The sequence below is a fragment of the Tenrec ecaudatus genome, chromosome 4, assembly GCF_050624435.1.
Source record: "Tenrec ecaudatus isolate mTenEca1 chromosome 4, mTenEca1.hap1, whole genome shotgun sequence".
Classification (NCBI taxonomy): domain Eukaryota; kingdom Metazoa; phylum Chordata; class Mammalia; order Afrosoricida; family Tenrecidae; genus Tenrec; species Tenrec ecaudatus.
This window is the reverse complement of record NC_134533.1, coordinates 198,002,586-198,017,940: the sequence shown is the minus strand read 5'-3', so window position 1 is coordinate 198,017,940 and position 15,355 is coordinate 198,002,586. Positions and strand designations below refer to the sequence as shown.

General features: G+C 44.9%; 1 protein-coding gene across 1 annotated transcript in view; it reads left to right on the top strand.

The window, feature by feature from the left end:
• Nucleotides 1-15,355, top strand: part of CPNE4 (copine 4) — a 392,000-nt gene that overhangs the window by 92,701 nt on the left and 283,944 nt on the right. The gene's annotated exons all lie outside the window — the stretch shown is intronic.

Genomic DNA, 15,355 nt, shown 5'->3' with positions numbered 1-15,355 from the left:
TTTCATTCAAAGCATCTTCCATTGCTGAAATCACGTGGCTTAAATGAAAATTTTAAAGTAATAAACAATTTAGTCTTGAAAGGATTAACTTAAGCTCTGAATATCAGCAACACCATGTTTCCATGTCTGAAATAGCTGCTCTCTTTCATCATTCACTCCTCACTGGTCTGTGTTGCACCATCTTTGGGAATCTTGGACCAAGACTCATATACTGTTTTTCTCCCTCCTTTGGTCGGTGATCTTGTTGGCCCCAAAGCTTCTTCTTCCACCCCATTTATATAAGGCAGTGGGAAAACAATGCGCCCAATCCTTCCAATCACTCTCTAAATCCTATCTGGTTTGCCTCGTCCATAACCTTGGCCTCCACTTCTACTATTCGCTCCCCATTGCCTCCCTTGATGATCCTGGAACATAACAGGCGTGTGCCTGCTTTAGTACACTTGAGGGCACTGTTCATTTTCCCTACACTGTCATTCTCCCATGATGACTCGCTCACCTCCTTCAAGTCTTACCTTCCCCACGAAGAGCTTCCTGATTAACATAGCAACCTGCACAGCCTCCATTGTTCGGGTCCCTCGAACCAGGTTTTCTCATAGGGATCCTATAAAAGTCAGAATTAGATTGGACGGGTATGGATTTTTAAAAAAATAGAACTCTGCTTTACCTAATCCCTTCCTACCCTGTCCATGAGGCTTATCATGTTCAGTGAACTACAGTTCTAGTCAAAATCTTACCTCACCTTCCAATCTCACCTCTCTTCCCACCATGGGCAAGGGTATGTCTTGGGAAGCACCACAGATAAAGAAAGGTTGGCATTAAGGATGCTCCATACACTGATTGTGAGGTTGGCCACTCCGTTGTCGCTATTTGTCAAAAGTCATCAAACTGTCCGTGGAGGAAGTTTGCTATAGGAAGACTGAAGTTTCAGTATGGTGGGTCTAATCCTCCACATTGGGTCATGGGGTGGATTTGAGGCTGGCTGGTATCAGGGGAGAGAGGAAGTCGCTGGCACGTCAGAGGGTTCATTTCTTTATGGGAAGTAGTGTGGACACTGTCTGGTACACATCTTGTGGACCATTTCTCTGGCTTTGAGGACTGGAGCAGGTGCGGCCCTCTCCTGTTGGCTCTTCTCTTCTTGGCAGAGGACTCTTGAGAAATCCAACGATGAGACGTTTTCAGAGCAGTTTTGTTCCATGTTATTCTGCAAAGTTGAATTCCTGTTTCACTCCCGTAACCCAGTGCTGAGTGGATCCTCACACAGGATTACTCCATGCATGACGGAGTAGAACCGTGTTCCCTGGGACTTTTAGTGACTCCCTTTTTACAAGTAGCTCACCAGGCCTTTCTTGTGAGCCAATGTTGGGTGGATTTGAACCTCCGTTCTTTCAGTTTGCCGCCAAGCCTATTAATAATTTGCATTACCTAGGCACTCCTGACTCTTGTAAAGGGGTGAGCATTCAAGTCTATCAACTCTGAAAGCTTTCCTCTAACTAAAGAAAGAGAAATGCAAACCCCCACCCAAACAAAACAAAACTCACATTTGGTTTCCGTTTGAAAATAAAACTAGGGGACAGTAAATACAGGAACTCAGCTCATGTTAATAACTTCTAGATGGAGAGGAAACAACCAATTAGAAACGCACAGTAAGCCGAGCTCAAGTTTCTAACAGTTCGGCCCACTCTGACCCCACCCACGCTTTCAGTTGTAAACTTTCCAGAATTAATGAGGTCGATCTATGATATGAGGATGCATAGTTGTAGAGAAGGAATGAGCATGCTCACGTCTCTGAATTCTGCCCACCTCTGAAACCCCAGCACGGAAACAGGGAGCTTGTGAAACCTGTCAGTGCCTGAGAACCAGTGTGCATTCTGGCTGTCTTCAGATCTGTGGCTCTCGGCTGGTTACAGTGTTAAAGTGCTTAGAGAAACACCCTGTTGTTGGATTGGGAGCTGAGTAGGCTCCCGCCCAAGTGACACCATGTTCAACAGGACATTGCGTCACCCAGTGTTGTGCTACATCCACGATTGTCGCTCGGCCTCAGTCCGTTGTGGTTTGGAGTGCCTTCCAATTCTGGGGAGCATCGTTCCCCATCATGTTGGGCCATGTTACGTTGTGCACCATGGGGTTTCCATTGACTTTCTTCCGAGTCTGTCTTAATCTGGAAGCTCAGCTTCCATATGCCCCATATGCCCTACTGGTGGCATCGCTTTCAGCAACGCAGCAGCATGCCAGCCACCACACTAGGACAGACTGACAGATGAGTTAAAGAGAGAAGCATCTCAGATAACTATCACAGTAGTAGGTCTGGGGACTCCCCCCCGCCCCCCCCCCCGATCCTCGCTCCCAACTGACTTCAAATTATTACATCTGGTAGGTTCTGGGACCTCCTCACTCTGGGGTGGAAGGAAGGCTCATGGTAAAGTGTTCGATGGTTCGGGAAAATATTTTCCTTTCTTGAAATGCTCTGAATATTATGAAGAAGATTCACCTGCCACCATCCAGCTTCCTCATGCTGGAATCTTGGCAGCGACCATGAGTGTGCAGGATAAACACGGGAAGACAGGGTAAGCCCAGGTGCCCTTCATCTCCAACGCTGGACAGCTCCCGACAGTCTACCCCCTGTGCCAGCCATCATCCACTGGGCTTCGTTTTTCCCATCTTCCCAAGGGGGCAGCATTCAAGGATGCTAAAGCTAAAGCTCTCATTGTGTCCGTTGTATCTAAATCATTATCCATTTGCTCAATGTTCTAACCCCGAAGATTAATATCACACATCTTCCTCTCTCTAGAATGTCTAGCGATTCTTTTTAATTTTCTTGCTAAATAATTCTTCTCTCTTCAGATCGCTTATATCTTGTGGTTATTTTTAGATTGGTACCATGTCCACCTTTACCACCTACTGGTGTTCCCTACTGAGTCTGCTCAGCTGAACTATGCATATTTAATTCTTCTCATCCTCTTTTATCCGCCATCCTCACCGGTCTCTTGGAATTGTGTTGCTCGTTTGGAGACCCCCTCCTGATTGTTGATGTACTGTGACCCCACATAATGTCTCTCTGAGGGGACCTTGGAAGGCACCACTCACATCACATCCCAGTATCTCCTGCCTCTGTTAAAAATAACACAGAGCAAAGAACACTTAGACTATTGATTAGTTGTGTTTGTGGAACATTTTCATCTCTGCCTTCTGAATACCATGTAGCATTTTACTTGGCGGAGTCTTACAAGGGGCTGGGCCCATGTGACTAGTTCAAGCAAGTGAATGATGAGCTGCAAGTCGCTTCTAGACCCATGGAAGATTCTCCAAATGACTCTCCTCCCCCGCCCCCCAGAATAAGGATTGTGAGGTTCAAGATGGCAAGTAAGTGCTCCATTAGTCAGACTCCCCAAGTTACTAAAGAAAGCCCTCTGTCAAACTGTGCTATCCATGTAAACTTGGCAAGGGATATTATGTTGCCATCGAATGCTTCTGAGATCGGTGTCTGAGTGAGGTTGTAGCATGACGTATCTTAGACTAGCCCGACTGGTACAACTCTTAACAGATAACCTGTGAATTTCTCAACTGCATATCAATGTCTATGTGGAGTCTGGCGACCTGTTATAATACAGTTTTGAATATGTGAACACAGCAAAAACTCAATTGGATACAAAGATGCATCGAGCTGATGCCTAGACCCTTAGCACTTCCTCCTTGTCAGGCTTCATGAAGTGGGTTCTTCACCACAAGCCCATGGACAGAGCGGAACTGTGACATAAGGGTTCTTAAACCATCCTCTGTTGAAATTCACTTCTTCCTGTGATTTGGGGTGAAAGATGCTTTAGCTTAATTGATTCAAAGGTGCCCTGGTGGCACGATGGTTAAGCGTTCCTCTCCTAACAGAAAGGTATACAGAACCCATTAGTTGCTGTGACAGTCTGCTTCTGTCCAGGTTGCAACTCTGGAAACTCTATAGGGAAAGTGTGCCCTGTCCTACAGGGCTGCTTATGAGTCCTAATGGAATTGATGGCAATGTTTTCTTTTTAAAAATATACATATTATTTGATTTAAAACTGACTTCAGGGATAGTTTGGGTATAAAGTTTAACAATCTCTTCTGGGAAATATTTTCGGGAGATCATCCAGCCTCTGTGGTTCCAGAAAGTCTGTACCACATTTCTCCCCTTTTGATCATGCCTCTTGTAGAGAATTTACAAACCAAATCATTCAGAAATGGCAGCCAGGCACCATCTAGTTCTATTCTGATGGCAGTTTAATATCCTGTCTGGTCACCGAACTACATATGTGTATGTATCTTTGTGTGCAGGTTAAAAAAAATAAGATACATATGTTTGAGTGCTTATTAATTAAAACAACATGATTTTTTTCTGATGTGTTATATATTTCAAATGTAGGATAGTCAACCAACAATCTTATTCATAAATGGACTTTAATAGGCTCATTTTTTTTCCTACTATTCTATCACAATAACTACTCTTATTTCTCTGTTTTCTTTTATTGTGGCAACTATATGTATAATAACACATTTTCTGTTTCTTGTTTTATATCTAGAACCATATTTTACATGCTTGAATTCGTGTTATATATTATTATTTTATTCTACCTGCCATTAGTTCATGGACTATTTTCCCTTATTTTGATACAGTTTTCACTATACCGAAATGAGATGTTCTCCTATTTCCAGTTTTCGCTTTCATTTCAGTAATAATCATTTCATTAGAATGAAATTCTGTTGGGTTGAACAATTTAAAATCACCATTTTATATATCAAAACTTGTTGAATAGAATTGAATCAACATAATAGAATTTTGTTAATGATTCTTCAGTAATTGACCATGCTGATTGTGTCCACCTTTTAACCTTGGAATAAGCCTGGCTTAAATGCCTTTATGCATTTATTTTAACACTTCTAAGTATATTCTCTCATGTGTGTATAGAATCCTCATATTCACATGTGCTATATCCATGGATTCAACCAGCCATGAATAAAAAATATTTGGGGGGGGGGGAAGCAATTATGGGCCAAAGCAATCTCTCAAAGACTAGGAGGAAGTGTACAATGCTCTTTGCATAGCGTTTACGTTGTAGGATGTGTCATGAGGACTCTGGAGATGATTTAAGCTAAGTGCTCCTCTGTGGTCCACACGGTCGGCTGTTACAGTCTCAGAAATTCACAGGGGCATTTCGACCTAGAGCAGCGGTTCTCAACCTGTGAGTCACGACCCCTTTTGGGGTCAGACAACCATTTCACAGGGGGTGCCAGATTCATAGCAGTAGCAAAATGACAGTGATGAAGTAGCAACGAAAATAATTTTATGGTTGAGGGGGACACCGCACCATGAGGAACTGTATGAAAGGATTGAGGCATTAGAAAGGTTGAGAACCAGTGACCTAGAGGGTCTCTATGAGTTAGCATGGACTCAATGGCCATGAGTTTGGTTTGGAGATTATGTATCTATATTTATTTAAATGATACAGACCCTACTGGTAAGTTCATTTTTATAAGGGAACCGAGCAACTCAGGATTTGGTATCTGAGAGGGTCTCCTGGAATCACTGCCCCGCAGGTACCGAGGGTAGATTGTACTACCGAAAATGTTTCTTCTCCTTTTTATATGCTTCAGGTGAACATCTATGCACCCTTGAAAATGCACATCAAAAGTCCCCCCGTCTGGAGAGACATCTAGTTGTCCTGCAAGTTCCCTCCAACAACAGCCACTGTACGTTGAAACCCTAACTCTCCCATGGAAGCCCGGGGTAGCATAGTGGTTGGGTGTTCTGCTGCCAGTTGAAAGGCTGACAATTAAAAATCCTCCAGACACAGGGTTGGGATCTTCTTCCAAGGGATGAGAGCCTTCCAAACCCGACGCGGCAGCTCTCACAGGTCAGAACTGATGGAATGAACTCCTAACAGCCACCCTTGCATAGCTTTGGACATTGTAGACTCCCCCTTGCTTCCGTTGACCTCTGAGCACCTGTGGACTTGGGCTGCACATTGCTCTCGCGCCCATCACCATGTTTCCAGCAGTGCTCAGTAGGTCTCTGTGGAATGAAGTGAATGTAAGTTAGGCACCTTGCAGACACACATCTTTCCCAGCTGATGTCTGAAATGTATCATCAGGGCTGTGGGTCTCAAGGCAGGTCTCCGAAACACTAGAGCCTTTCACTTTGATTTGAAGGGGAAGAGTCGCTTTGGGCTAATTGATAAACAAACAAACAAACAGGCTACATTTTTGTCCCTGAGCCCATCGCTGCATTGAAAAGTTTCACCTTGTTTTGCTGACTAATTACTTGTCTTTACCTTTTTCCCTTTCCTGAGCATCAGTGTGGCATCCTCCTCCCCGCGATGAGTTTTAACTTGTGTGCTTTTCTTTCTTCTTAATGTTTCGAACGTTATCCATCCTTTGAACATAATTTTACTTCATGGTTCGTTTGTTTCACTCCTAACTTTGACTACTGTAGTTTAATTTCCTACTTCTTCGTTTTCTCTTGGGAAACACAAACATCGGATCCTAGCTGTAGTCCCGGGTCATTTAAATTATGAGTCAAGGCACAGGAATGAGTTTCCCTAACTTATTCTTTATAGACCTTAAGCCACCCAGACACTGAAATGGGTAGTGATGATCATTGATTACTGATTGTGAGCCCTCCTCATGGCTCATGTTCAACTCACCAGCTCATCCTTCAATATCAAGTAATACTCTTCAGTAACTGCTTTTCTGCAAAGTTTTATTTCCACCTTTGTTGCTTTTTACATTCCCAGCCTTTGCTGCTTTTTAGCCATGTGGCCTGGGTCAAGTCACTCAGCCCCTTCGAGAGCCTCCATCTCCTGATCAGGTATTTATAGTGGATACATAGAGATAAAACTCCAGCAAACTCACTGTTCTCAGGTCGATTCGAACTCATAGTGACCCTGTCGGGCAGAGTGCCATGGTGGATTTCTGAGGTTGTAAATCTTTTCGGGAGCAGACAGCCCCGTCTTTCTCCCAAGGAGTCCCTTGGATTCACACTGTCGGTCTTGCGGTTAGCAGCCCCAGAAGATTAAATGAGCAGCTCTCCTCTACTCTGTAACCCAGAGCCCGACAGGAAACTCACTACTGCTGTTGGGAAGCATGGAGTTTGGACCCTCAGTGACCTGTGTGGCAAAACAGAATTGCCCTCCATGACTTTGCTGGCTGTGCCCTGCAGGGAAGCAGGTAGCCAGGTTTCCTGCAGGTGTCGCCTCGGTGTACATACCAGCAACCAACCTTTCCTTCAGGAGCACGGAGCATGGCCTTGTGGTCACCATGGATGCACATTTTCTGTTCACGTGGGGGATTTTTACATAATGCCTTCCCTCTGAGATAATTAGGGAACAAAGAGCTATGACAAGGAGTCATTTGAATGGCATTCCCAGAGAAAGAGAGGTGGGGTTGGGACAGAAGCAATCTAAGAAAAGGTGGACTCCCATGAAAGATAGCTTGGATAGACTCCAATGGAGGAGGTTTCATGTGTACTTGGCAATCTTCTCACTGAGGCAAAGCCATTCAGTCCTTGGTTCATTCCCCATATGACCCCACTCAACATAGGTAGGGTAAGCTGTATCCACATGGTATAAATGCCTTTATACATTTATGTTGCCTTCATCTTTCTCATCTTCTCTTCCTCCTCGCCTGCCTATTTCCTCTGCCCCTCTTCCCTGTCCTTCCATGTCCTTCCTACCTCTTCGTTCTCAGCTTCTTTTCTTGCTGTTTTCCCTTCTTCCTTCCATTCTTCCTCCTCATCATTTGACTCCTTTCCCATTTTCTTTTTTGCCAGTATCCCCAAGAAGACTCGTGCCAATGCAGAAATGAAATCCATTATCCCGATCATTTCAACCAATCTAAAATAATCAGCACACGACTCGTAAGAAATTCTATCTTCTTTTTTTTTCAGAGTGAATCTTTTAAATGTGCTCCTTTATCTCCTTCTGCGTTAAATTTGAAAACTTCTACTATTAACGAGAAGTTAATAGAAGGTAATCAAGGCCGATTCTCGCTCTTGTAAAGGACACTTGTCCACATTTGATTTCCTCTTATTCCAGATTTCATAATTGTGCATTTTGTTGGATTTTTAAATTTTTTATTATTTCCTATGACTACACCATTTTTGGTTGCCCTCTCATTTTACTGTAACATCCACTGACACTTTATGGAACTGGGAGGGGGGGCGCATTGGATTTTGATTGCTGATGTAACAAATTACTGAAAATCTAAGAGCCCTGGGGGCATAGTGGTTACGAATTGGGCTGTGGTCAGCGATTTGAAGGCACCAGGAACTCCCAGGGAGACCGACTGGGCTTTGCAGTCCCATCAGCTGTTACAGTCTCAGAAGACCACAGGGGCGTCTCTATGCGTCAGCATTGACTCAGTGGCAGTGAACCTGGGTTTGGTTTGTAAAGGCTTGAATCAGCAAAGATGCATTATCTTAAATTCTGTAGATTAGAATTCTTGCCGGCTGAAATCAAGGTGTTGACAGGGCTGTGTTCCTCTCTGGAAGCTCTGGGGACAATTCCTTTTCTTGCTTTTCCCATCTTCCAGAGGCCATCCACATGCCTTGGACCCTCCTTTCTCCATCTGCAAACCAATCACGGTAGGTCAAGGGTTTCTCATAGCAGGTCACTCTAGCATACTCTTCTGTCCTCTTCTACGTTTAAGGACTCTTGGGTTGTATCGAGTCACCTGCATAACCCAGGATATCCGCCGTTCTTTAAGGCCAGCTATTACCAACCTTCGCTCCATTTACAACCTTCATCCCCCTTTGCTACATAGCCTGCACGTGTGCACACACATGCACGGGAACGCTCCTGAAAGATGCACTCAATTATTTGGAAAACCATAGACTGCTTTTGCCAGAGACCCACGATCTGTCCATTCAGAAGCTGTGGAAGTCTATCGCTTTGACTGGAATCATATTTTCTTTTGGAATACAATGGCTGTTTTCTATCAGCGTGCTAACTTCCCCTCATGAAAATATTGCAACAAATTCTCCCGCAAACACCAAGCAAAGAAACAATTTGTTGTCTTGAAAAGCATGATAGAAATTAGACACCACTCACCTTCTCTTATCTTTCTGGATGCTGGGAAACTTGCTACTACCATATATACTTGAGTATAAGCTGACCTGAATATCAGCCAAGGCACCCAATTTTACCACAAAAGCTGCATTAAAAATGTGCTGAAACACTTGGCTTATACACAAGTATATACAGTATGTTAATTAGATAGGTTTATTAACAGAGGGCTTCTTAGCATTTTAACTTAATTTTTAGTTCACAAACAATATGCAAATAGTTTTTCTAGATGGCTCTGGTTGATAAGTGAGAGAAATGTTCTTTCTCACTTTCAGCAGCCTGGACCGAAATTTCCATGTGCCTGAAGCTTTCAGGAAGGTAAACTTAGCTTTTTATTCTCATTTATCACTATTTACTTCCTTTCTGTCTTCAGCTAATACCAATGAACTGTCTTCTATCAGTATTGCCAAGCCCCGATGTAATTTCTACATCTATAATAATGAAAAAGACAGACAACTGTTCTTGCTTCAGTGGAGAATGCAGCTGAACCTCCTCCGACTATTCAATTGCTTTCAAACTATATAATAATACAGTTTTTCAAATGATAAATGAGTAAATGTTGAGAAGCAAGTGATCATAATTTGCATGCTAAATAGATTAAACATCAACAGAAAAGCCAAATCCTCACCACTGCACTAAGAAACGAGTTGGGAGGGTTTTATTTGCCTTGAATCCACAAGCAGCATCCATAGATGGCACCTTGGGAAAAGACCTCTTTACAGATTTCACTTTGAGGACAAAGGTGTGCCTGACCCAAGTGAAGGCATTTTCAATCACCTTGTCGTGCAAGTGCTGGACAGGGCATAAGGGAGACTGATGATGAATCGGTGCCTTGTAATCATGGTATGGAAGAAGAAGATTGAATATACCATGTCCTGCCAGAAGCGCGAACCCCAGAGAGCTCCTCAGAGAGCAGGGTGGCAAGGCTTTCTCTTGTGTACTCGGGCATATTTTCAGGAGGGACTCGCCCCTGGGGAAGAATAACATGCTGGGGGCAGTAGAGGGGCAGCCAAAAAAAAAGAGGAACAGTGTCAACAAATGGATGGGTACAGTGGCTACCACACTGGGACTCAAACACAGGAAGGGGTGTAAGAATGACTGAAGACCAGGCAAGGTTATGTCGTTTTTGTTATCTGTGAGTTGAGACTCATTTGGCAATGCCTAACAACTTTCATCACTATTGCGAGGTGCGGGGGGAGGGTCCACATCCATCCCTGTTCTGGGGTGGGGGGGAAGGTAAGCCGATCGGCCCTGGGACAGAGGTATAGCTTGGGAAACACTCTTTGGGGATGCCACGGGTCTCGATTTACTAGAGGGCAATGGGTTTGGGTTAACAACTACCATTAACAAGATGTTAATTGACACTACCACTTTAGAAGGTAGCAAGGCAAGACAGAAATGAAATCTATAGTTAAATATATATTTGAAATGCATTCCTTCTGACCCAAGAGTATCACATCTACCCTGGAAGTAATTTTGCCTAGCCTCAGAAATCACGCTCCATCATTTCTAATGAAATGACCTATTGATTTAGTAGGGGGGGCCTTCAAAGTGGGTGTAGGGGCTGTGCCTAGACATGATTACCAAGCAGGGGATGATAGAATCGTTAGAAACGACCTTAGAGGTGATCTCCATTGTTTTCTAATCAATTGGTTTCTTAACCAGCTGTGTTACTGAAGCAAGGATAGGAATACCAATTCAAAAATGGGATTGAATAATGATTTCACACGCTTTTTATGATATACCTAATCCTTAAAAATTGTTCTCTTATTTTTGCAAAGTCATTCAAAGTCAAATGCCTATCATTGTTTGAGCGGCGACTCGGTGAGATCAGCGAAGAAGCTCAGGGGTGGAAAAGCGCACATCTGGAGGTAGAAGGCACCTGCTTGGCTGCAGCCTTTTCTGTGTATAAGCTTTTCAAAAAGACTGCCCAGGGAAAGGGACAACAATAATGTGGATGAAGGGAGACAGCGGTGGTGTATGATATGAAAACAATAATAATTTATAATTTATCAGAGGTCCATGAGGGTGGGATTGTGGGGGAGGGAGGGAAAAAAAGAGGAACTGATACCAAGGGCTCACACAGAAAGAAACTATTTTGAAAATGATGAAGGCAACATATGCATGATGGTGATTGATACAATTGATGTGTGGATTGTGATAAGAGCCCCCAATAAAAGGATTTTTTTAAGTGGCTCCTGAAATATCTTTTGCCGTGGTTAGTGTAGCCTTTGGGACAACTTCAGAGTCAGACGTGAGACAAGGAAATGTTTGCTCAAGGTATCCACCTTCTTCCTTCCTGCCAGAACCGTTTATCTCTGGTGGTTTCCTACCCTCTCTCCTGGTTTCCCAGCTCCAGGCACTGCAGCAGAGAGGACCACCAGCTCCTTATCTGGAAACCCTCCCTGACATCCCACCACACCCCACAAATGTCCTCCTTCCTCAGCCATTTCCTGAATAAATGTTGGGGGTTGGGAGACAGATCTGGGGAGCCTTAGAGCAGTGGTTCTCAACCTACCTCATGTCACCCCCCTTCATACAGGTCCTCATGTGGTGGTGACCCCCCCCCAGCCATATAAGTATTTTTTGTTGCTACTTCATCACTGTCATTTTGCTACTGTCGAATAGGGTGACTCTTGTGAAAGGGTTGTTCGACCCCCCCAAAGGGGTCGCAACCCACAGGTTGAGAATCGCTGACCTAGCAACTTGGGTTTTTCTTCCCACCCTCTCATTTCCTTCTCTGGAGGCAATGGTTCTGGAGAAGACTACCTGCTGGAAGCAATAGCAAGAGTACGAGAGAACTAGCTTTGTTGTCGTTTTGACTTCTAAAAGTACCCGGCAGAGAGCTTTCTGAATTTCCACCTGTCCCCTGCATCTGGGGCTCCCTACCAGCTGACTAAGTTGGCTTTGCTTTCTGGCTCCAGGCAGAGGCTGACAACTGTAAAATTACTATGTTCTCATTAATGTTTCAAAGCAAAGTTCGTATTTTAAATGAAATACCATTTAGTCACATTTGGAAGGATGGCATCCAGCCAATTGAAAGATTCCCGTTCATTTTCAAGATGCTTTTAGCAAGATGCAGATCGGGAAGGTTTCAAATATCTAATTACATTCAAGACCTGGCTGAATGTGGCCACACAGGATTTCATGTCTGACTCATTAGCTATCGTGATTCCAGATGCGTGCTAATAAATGTATCATGATCTGGGATTTCCTGACGTCCCACTATTTGTGTGCACGTCTGTATGGTGCAAACGATGCTGTAATGAGATCTTCCACCCTAAGTGCTCTTCTTAAGACCAGACCTCTCCTCCTCCCTGTGACGAAGCACAACCTGGTCTCCCTTTTCTCTGGATCTGGGCCTGCACTTTTGACCACCTCAACCAATAGCGCCCATGGGTGATCTACAAGATGCAAAAAGATAAAGTACACACCTGGGGTTATGAAGCTCTGACTGTACCAGATGTAACACAGGTTGGCATATGGAATCTTTTCAAGAACCCCTGTAAAGTGAGGGGAATCTGCAGGAGCCCTGGGGTGCTGTGGATCAGGGCTCCCCTAACCGCAAGGTCAGGGGTTCCAGCTCGCTCACTAGCTACTCTGCTGGGGAATGTTGAGGGCGGTGTGCCTCCGTGAACACACACAGCCTTGGGATCCCTGGGGGGGGAGCACTTCTACTCCGCTCCATCGGTTGCGATGAGTCAGAATCGACCTGACAGCAATGGATTGGGTTTGGCTTCTGGCTTATTTGGGCCCATATCCCAGATGGTCCATTGAGGATAGAGGAAATGCTTCTCATTACAGTTTCCCACTAAAAAGTTGCAAAATTGGCACTCTGTGCCTCCTGAGGTGCAAAGAGAGATCCGCCTCCTGCCTCCCTCTCTCTCGGCCCACTTGCTCTTGGGGCTCAGGTGCCACATGCTATGAGGAAGCCCAGGTCACACACAGAGGCCTTCGCCAATCACCTCCACAGACAGCCCAGGCAACAACTGTCATCAGTCACCAGACATATGGGTGGGAAATCCATACAGGTGATTCCAGCTTTGGCTCACCGCTGGCTGCAAACTCGTGTCGAGTTTGAATGAGTATCTTCTAGCTGAGCCTGCTCAAGGCCCAGCATGGCGAAAGATGCCACTACGAGCTGATGCTTTAAGCCCTCAAGTCTGTGGTAGTCTGTGGGACACATCTGGGTAACTAGGAAAGAGTACATTGCCCCAGAGCTAAAAGCAGTCCTGAAGTACGTATCTGTCAGGGTTGTCGGAATCACCTAGTTGCTGTTCCACTGTAGTGCCAGATGATATATTTTTTTTCTCTTAGCTTCTTTGTCTGGGCCGTAAATACTGGCGAGCTTTAGCCCCTGTTGCATCCATATTTGTAAAACCGTACATCGGACTAGCCATCCAGAGGAACGTATCGCCCCGAGGCAACACGGAAAGCCAGATACAGTTTCCCTAAGAATCACACATCTCTCCATCTGCAGCGGCTGCTATGTGATCCATTCATGGGTAAATCGTAATAAGGGCAGAACAGTCACTGAATTGACAACCAGAATTCTGCTAGCAGGACTCATGATAAGGGTCCCTAGTGGCATAACGGTTACACGTAGGGATGTTAACTGAAAGGTCAGCAGTTTGAAACCAGCAACTTCCCGATAGGCGTAAAGTGAGACGTTCTATTTTTATAAACAGTTACGGTCTCAGAAACCCACATGCGTAGTTCTATCCTGACCTGAAGACTCACTGTGAGTCAGCATTGACTCAATGGCAATGAGTTGGGTTTTGTGTAGACTGACAATAAAGCTTGTTTTGAATGCTAGTCTATTTCTAAATATTTCTTTTCGGGAATAAACCACTCCAAGTGTAGTTTTTAAAATGACAACCATGTATTTACTTCAATATTCTTTGTAGCAGCAAGTTATCCTGTGCTTAGGTGGGTAGCTCTGGTCTCAGGTGGACTCGTCTGTGCCTATTCTCAACTGCAGGTAAGGTTTGTCGAGTTATAGGGCAAAGGGACTGGCCGGACTACAGCAGGCCAGCCTGGGCACAGTCAGATGACAGTGGCACAGCTCCAAAGGAAAGAGCAGACATGTGAAAACTTTTTTGTGGCCTGGCACTCTGCCCCTTGGACTCTGTCACATTGGCCAGATTTAAAGAAGGAGCGGGATACACTCTATGTTGTGATGAAAATAGTTGAAAAGTCGCGTTATAAAGGATGCTGGACGTAGGGAGTTGTAAAATGTTGGAGGCTGTGTTTGCAATCAGGTTACCCCCGATGGTTTACCTGCAGAACACTGACCTTCGACAATGGCTCTAAGTAACTCCCAGCCGATGGGGGAACCATAAGCTGTCGACATCCTAGACTGATCAACTCCTCGGGCAGGTCACGAGACCTCTGCTACAAGTTGCACGGTTGTAGGAAGGGCAATAAGGATGCTATAGAACTAGGGGGTCTTTTTTGCCTTTATGGAAGAGCGTCATTAGCCTTCTGCGTTGGCACCGAGCAGTGTTCACTGTGATAGCCAGGAGGAGCAGATTTCTGTTAGTGGAACAAGCGGCTAAAGGGCCCCAGTGCCCTCATTGGAAACCATGTTAATTCATTCCTTACTCACCCTGCACATGTCCATCGCAGACTGTTGTGTCCTTGCTCTGTGCCGTGCTTTCTCGGTGACCCAGGATGCCACAGCCACCCCGAGGGTGATGTTATTGGTCTTGAGTGAGTGCGGAGACCTCTGAGGAGCCTCGGACGAGGGATTCGATGCACCAGCTCCACGGTGACACAGATCACTGCTGCGCACAACTCCTTCCACTGAGCTAATGACTTGGCCCCTCCTTATAAAAAAAAAAAAGCAGAAGTAGTAGAAAAAAAAAGAAGGAGCTAATCTCAAGATCTATAGTTCGAAACCACCTTGAGAGAAAGATGAGGCTTTCTACTCCTGTAAAGATTTATGGTCTTGGAAACTCGCAAGGACACTTCTACTTGGCCCTACAGGGTTGGTCTGAGTCACAGTCAGCTCGATGGCAGGGCATGCTTTGGGGTGTTCTCACCAAACGGAGGACAGGGAATGCAGTCTTACCATGTTCCTCCAAACTCACTGCCGTCAAGTCCATGCTGACTCACGGCCACCCACTAGAACTGCCCCTGTGCGTTTCTGAGCCAGTAACTGCTTCTGGGAGTAGAAAGCCTCATCATTCCTCCACAAGGTGGCTGGTGGTTTCTAACTGCTGACCTCGCAGAGAGTGGCCCCACTTGGATCCCACTATGTCACCTTG